Source organism: Sinocyclocheilus anshuiensis, unplaced genomic scaffold, assembly GCF_001515605.1.
Source record: "Sinocyclocheilus anshuiensis isolate Anshui unplaced genomic scaffold, SAMN03320099.WGS_v1.1 scaffold809, whole genome shotgun sequence".
NCBI classification, from domain to species: domain Eukaryota; kingdom Metazoa; phylum Chordata; class Actinopteri; order Cypriniformes; family Cyprinidae; genus Sinocyclocheilus; species Sinocyclocheilus anshuiensis.
This window is the reverse complement of record NW_015540878.1, coordinates 120,305-126,101: the sequence shown is the minus strand read 5'-3', so window position 1 is coordinate 126,101 and position 5,797 is coordinate 120,305.

The following is a 5,797-nucleotide window of genomic DNA, read 5'->3' as shown; positions in this document are numbered from 1 at the left end:
AGTTCCAACAGCGTCCCTATCGTTTAACGGCTTGATTACTGTTGATGTTAATTTACAGCGGCACCTTGTGTTGAGTAGAGGTAAAGCACTTGAGGACGTCTGTGGAAACACTTCATCCGTCAATCAATTCTTTGAGGAAACACTTCATTAAAAAATAAATTAATAAAAATCTGAAAATAAAACACATATTTCACCTTCCTGATAGTAGGCCTATAATGATTAGATTAGATGTTCTCCAAAATAAGATCTGCAGACTGATAGAGATGTTCAATCATTTTTATCATGTCGGGTAACATTATACAAGTGTATGAATAACAAATACACCCATTTACACAAAATTACCCATTTGTCATGCTCGCTGTTTCCGGACTAAATTCTAAATGAATGAATGAATGAACCATTGAACCATAAGGAAAAATCAGTGTTTATTTACAATCAAGCACAAAAGCCAAACAAGCCAGAGAGTGTTGTCTTCATATTCATTTCCATGTATAGAGAGACATGAAAATTAAACTACACATTCATTTACAACATATTTGAGGCTCATCTTAAAACATCTCTTTCTTCATTATACCAAACTCTTTGTTCATAACAACAAGATGGCTTTTAAATAGATAATTCACCAAAAAACATTCTGAATTCTGTCATTATTTACTCGGGTACACAATTGGAGTTATCCAGTCAAATGTTCCAGCTGTTCTTTTGCTTGCAGTACAATGAAGATAGTTGTTCAAAAAAATATGGTAAAAAAAAAAAAAAAAAAAGTTTATAAATATTTCTGTGCTTTGGAAAGACATGAGGGTGAGTAAATGATGACAGGGTTTTCATTTTTAAGTGAACCATCCCTATAATAGAGTTAATTTAAATTAATTTGGCCTACAGAATAAAAAGGCGTTTGGCTTTTTGAATTCCTAGAAAGTCGGAGCAATAAATACATTTCCTTTATGCAGAGTAGAAATGTGACAAAATCTGTATATGTGAAGTTCTGTATGTGTGTGTGCTTTATTAACCTAATACGCATTGCATGCACAATCCCATGGCAGTACACTTGCTGACATTTGCAGTGTGGTATATTATCAGTATGTATGTTAACAATCACAGAGTATACAGAGTTCCATAATGGTAATGGTATTTAATAACCAGGTCAGTTTGTCTAGGGTAGCATTAGTTTGACAGCAGATGCCAGACGAATAACAGAAAGCCCAGGAGGAAGCTGAAGCCTGTGCTGATTCTGGTGGCGTGTCCTGCCACATTGCAGTCATCGGAGTAGCAGCAGTGAACTTTGACCCCTGGAGCTCTGTAGCCCTGGCTGTTAGCCTGGCTGCAGAAGGATTTGTACGAGCACGACTTCATTACGCCACCTAAGAGGACAAGAACGGTATGAGAGCATGATTGCATATTAATGTGCCTTGATCCTCATAAGGAAGCTGTAGACCTCCTGCTATTTCTAAGCTGGAGCCAGATAGAGCAGTCCGTCTTCCTTAAACACCAACCTGATCCAGTGCTTCCCCTTAAAACACACACACACACACAGTCGTTAATGATTTTCTAAAGATTTATCCCTCTGTGATTTATCACCCACATCCAAGGAAATAAAAAAATGTTCTCGCCCAGTTTCCTCTCATCCATCCATGCAGGAAGATTAACTATTAACTATGTACCCATTAAACTTACTGCCATGTCCACGGACAACAGCACATGCATCTGAGTAGCTCGGACATGTTTTGGATCCTTGGCGATTACAGTCTTCATCTGTAGAGCCCATGCAGGTGTAACACTTCAGTGCCTCACCTAAATACAGACAAAGAGGCAAAAGTAATTCAACATTAAAATTCCTCAAAAAAGGCCTAAAGTGTAAGTAGACCAATTAATATTTATTGTTTTTCTTAATTTTGTCTTGTTTTCCAGTAAAAATAAAACATAATAATGAAGTTACTTGAGAATAAAATCTATTAATTATTATTAGTAGTAGTAGTATCAATATGATGATGATGATACACTATTTTGTTTATTATTTTACTATTTCTTTCTTTTTTTTTCAGTCAGGGCATTAAAATGTGCGTTCTTGCATTAAACATGATTATTAACAATAAATAAAATAAAAAAATTTGTCAGTAAGGGTAAAGTAATAATAAAAATAAAAAACAAAAAACAGATACATACTCTAAAAAATAAATGATAATATTTTATGCAATTTTTGTCACATAGATTTATGTTATTTTAATGTTTTTAAATGAACATGATGAAAAACAATAATTAAAAATTATACCTCCACACAATTTATTCTATTTTCATCTTTTTTACTTATTTTGCCTCTTTTTTGACCTTTTTGTCACAGATTTTAAAGAGGATGCATAAACGATTAAATGAAAGGAAGGAAATATTCCATGTCCAGATGAGCACCATGGCTCAATGCAACGGCTCCAACAATCAAAGCAAATTTTACTTTGTCTCACCGGTGACACAATAATTGCAAACATCCAATGCATTTGACTAAACAAAGCTTGATGTATTTTATGCCATTTCATTTCTAGTGTGGAGACAGGAAAATGTTACTGTACTTCATAATGACACACATATAATGATGCACGCTGTTTCTATTTCCATGATGAAGCAGCTTTAAACAGCAACAAATATGCTATCAACATAACAAAAAAAAATTTTTTTAATCTTAGAAGATCCTAAAAGATAATCTACAAATCTTGATCTTAACTTCACTGGTCTGTGAAGTTTAAACAGAACACTGACGTTTTACCCATTTTTTCCACTTTCGTTTAACAGACCCCAGGGAAGTCAACAGAAGTCCCAGCAGAGAAACATGTCAGTGTCTTGTAAAAGCCCAGCAGTACATGTTGTGGTTAAGCCTTTTTCATGTGCCTCTTTGCTATCATCTCCCAAAAAGTGCTTTTTTTTTTTTTAAGCAAACATCCTTTGAAGTTCAATCCATCAAGATCAGACACATAAACTCTATGACTGTAACACCTTCAGAAACAGACATTCCTTTTAAAAGTATCTGCTATGTGTGTCTTAGAACTGTTAGTTCACCCTAAAGACATCCTTCTGCTGCTTCTGAGTCACTCTCTTTGATAGCTAAACCTTCAGTTCACAGGATAGACTCAAAATGATTTTACAGGCAGGCTATTCAAGCTGTTTGAAATTAGGTAAACTTTTAAAGTATAACACCAGCGTGAAGGTCACATTCTTTTTCAAAGCCTTTATCTAAAACGGCATGCTTTAACTCCTAAAATGGACAATAAACTGTTACTTCCCGTCTATTGAGTTGGTCTCAGAGATCCAACACTAATAACGAGAAATGTTTTTAACAGCAAATCATTATAATTATTTCTAGATTATCATGTGACACTGAAGACTGTACATATTTAATATTTCAGAATGTTTGGAGTAACATTTATATAAGAAATGTATAGAACACCCTGTTGAATCGTATACTCATCCATGATGTCACATAAGTCACTAAAGGTATTATTCAACTACACACACACAAATCAAATGTATAAATATTTGAAACAAATCACTGGTTTGGAATGAATGCTATTGTCTCCTTTGTTCCCCACACCAACAACCTTCCGACAGAGGTTAAAAATAAAGTTGTTATGCATCATCTGCACACATCATCCATAACAAGAAAGAACAAGCAGTCTCCAGTTTCTCTATGCCTGACCTCAGCTGCTTTTTGTCAACTATATCCAGACAGTTCTGTACTATAGCACAATCATACTTGTTGTTTAATTGGAAATATTTTAGCTATTGTTTGTCAATATATATTTGAATAGTTTTGGACTGTAATAAATTCATTTAGCTCCTTAGCTTTACTTAAATTACCCCCATTTGCATTTAGTACACTCTCAGAAAAAAAGGTACAAAAGCTGTCACTGGGGCGGTACCTTTTCAAAAGGTACACTTTTGTCAATTTTAGGTACTAATATGTACACTTTAGGTACTAATATCACTTTAAGGTACCAATATGGACTCTTTAGATACAAAGGTGTGCCTTTTGAAAAGGTACCGCCCCAGTGACAACTTTTGTACCTTTTTTTCTGAGAGTGTATTGGCTTCAATGTGTAATTAAATAAACAACTGCTTTTTCTAAACTTAATTAGCACTTGGTTCTCAAATTTCACAGCAGATGCTTTCACAGTAATGTTTTGCTGTTGAATTGTGTTTTACACCATTACTATTTAATGCACTGCTGTTTCTGTAATGTACTTCAGGTAGAGATTCTCTTTTTTTTTGGTCCAGCAATCTAATAAAAATAAAAAAATGCAAACTCTTTTAGCCCTCAATCTGTTTAAGGGATTGAATTGCACCAATTATTTTCTGATAGTCCTTTAACACCTTCCTCAAGGCCAACAAGATATTCTCAGTCATAAGGAGGACACCTCAAAAGGAGGAAACCAGAGAAACTAAATGAAATAAAAATGATGAAACTGACAAAGAAAAAAGCCAAAATACCAGACTGAGAAGTCTTGAGTGAAAAGCAAATCAAGACTTGTGAGTGTAGCACACATGCAGTAACTGAGAAGAGATAGGAGTTAAAAAGTAGAAACAACAACAAGAGAGAAGTACTCACTGTGAGCAGCGAGGAGGATGAAGCCCAGGCCCAGCAGCATGAAGAAATGGAGCGCTCTCATGTTGCCGGTGGTCTATGGCTGTCAAGTTAGCACAGAGAAAAGCAGGTTGTTTGCTCTTAAAACCCCTGAGCTTAAGCCCTGCTTTCGGAGAGCTAATACCCAACGGCAGTGAGGACACACAGATTACCAGCCAGTCCACTGAGGCCTGTGCTTCGGTCTTAAAATCTGAATGGATCCTCACCATCTCCACTAATCAGAGATGAGGGATCGGTTACTGTGCTCCACCCATACAGTGCTGCATGCTAGCCGGGGGTCTGATGCTCCCTCCAGATTTCATTCAACTAATGCCTCCATACAGCGTATTAGTTTATCAGTGACCAAACTCACATCATTTCTCTTTGTGACACAGCAGAACAGTGGACACAACCAATCAAACAGTCGATGCAGAGGCTAACTGAATAAGGGTAACCAAAACCAAACCTTTACCCTAAATTAATAAATAGATCTGCTTATAATTATGTTTCTTCCATTTACCTCTTTTTTTCGTAGTTATTTTTCCCACATTAACTACTTATTTTTTATTTGTTTTTATATTCCTAAATGTAATCTCATTTGTTTGCATTCTCAGTGATAAATTAATCAAATGGAAGCTGTTTTATTACATATAATACAATTCTATTTTTATACACATAGTAAAACTGCTTTCATTTTATACTACTGTATATTATAGTATTTAGTAAAATGATCTCAAATCATACATAATTTTGTTAGTATGTTTGCAGCACCACCTATAAAATTATTTCTGTTCCAAAAACATTTCTGTTGTTTTAATTCTTCCTCCTTCCACTATTTTTTTTTCTCTTAAATTCTACTTTTACCGTTCATTTGTTTGTTTCCTTATTTGAATATGTGCATGTGGTAAGGGTAACCAAAAATCAAACCTTCAATCCATATCAAATGAATGAATAGATAAACATATAATTATATATTACTCTAATAATTACTCTTCCAACACTAACTACTTCCTATTTTCTATATATATACAGTACACTCTAAAAAATGCTGGGTTGTTTCAACCCAACTTTGGGTCAAATATGGACTAACCCAACTTTCGGGTTAAAACTTTAATTCAAAAATTTAACCCAACAGCTGGGTTAGTCCATATTTGACCCAACGTTGGGTTGAAACAACCCAGCATTTTTTAG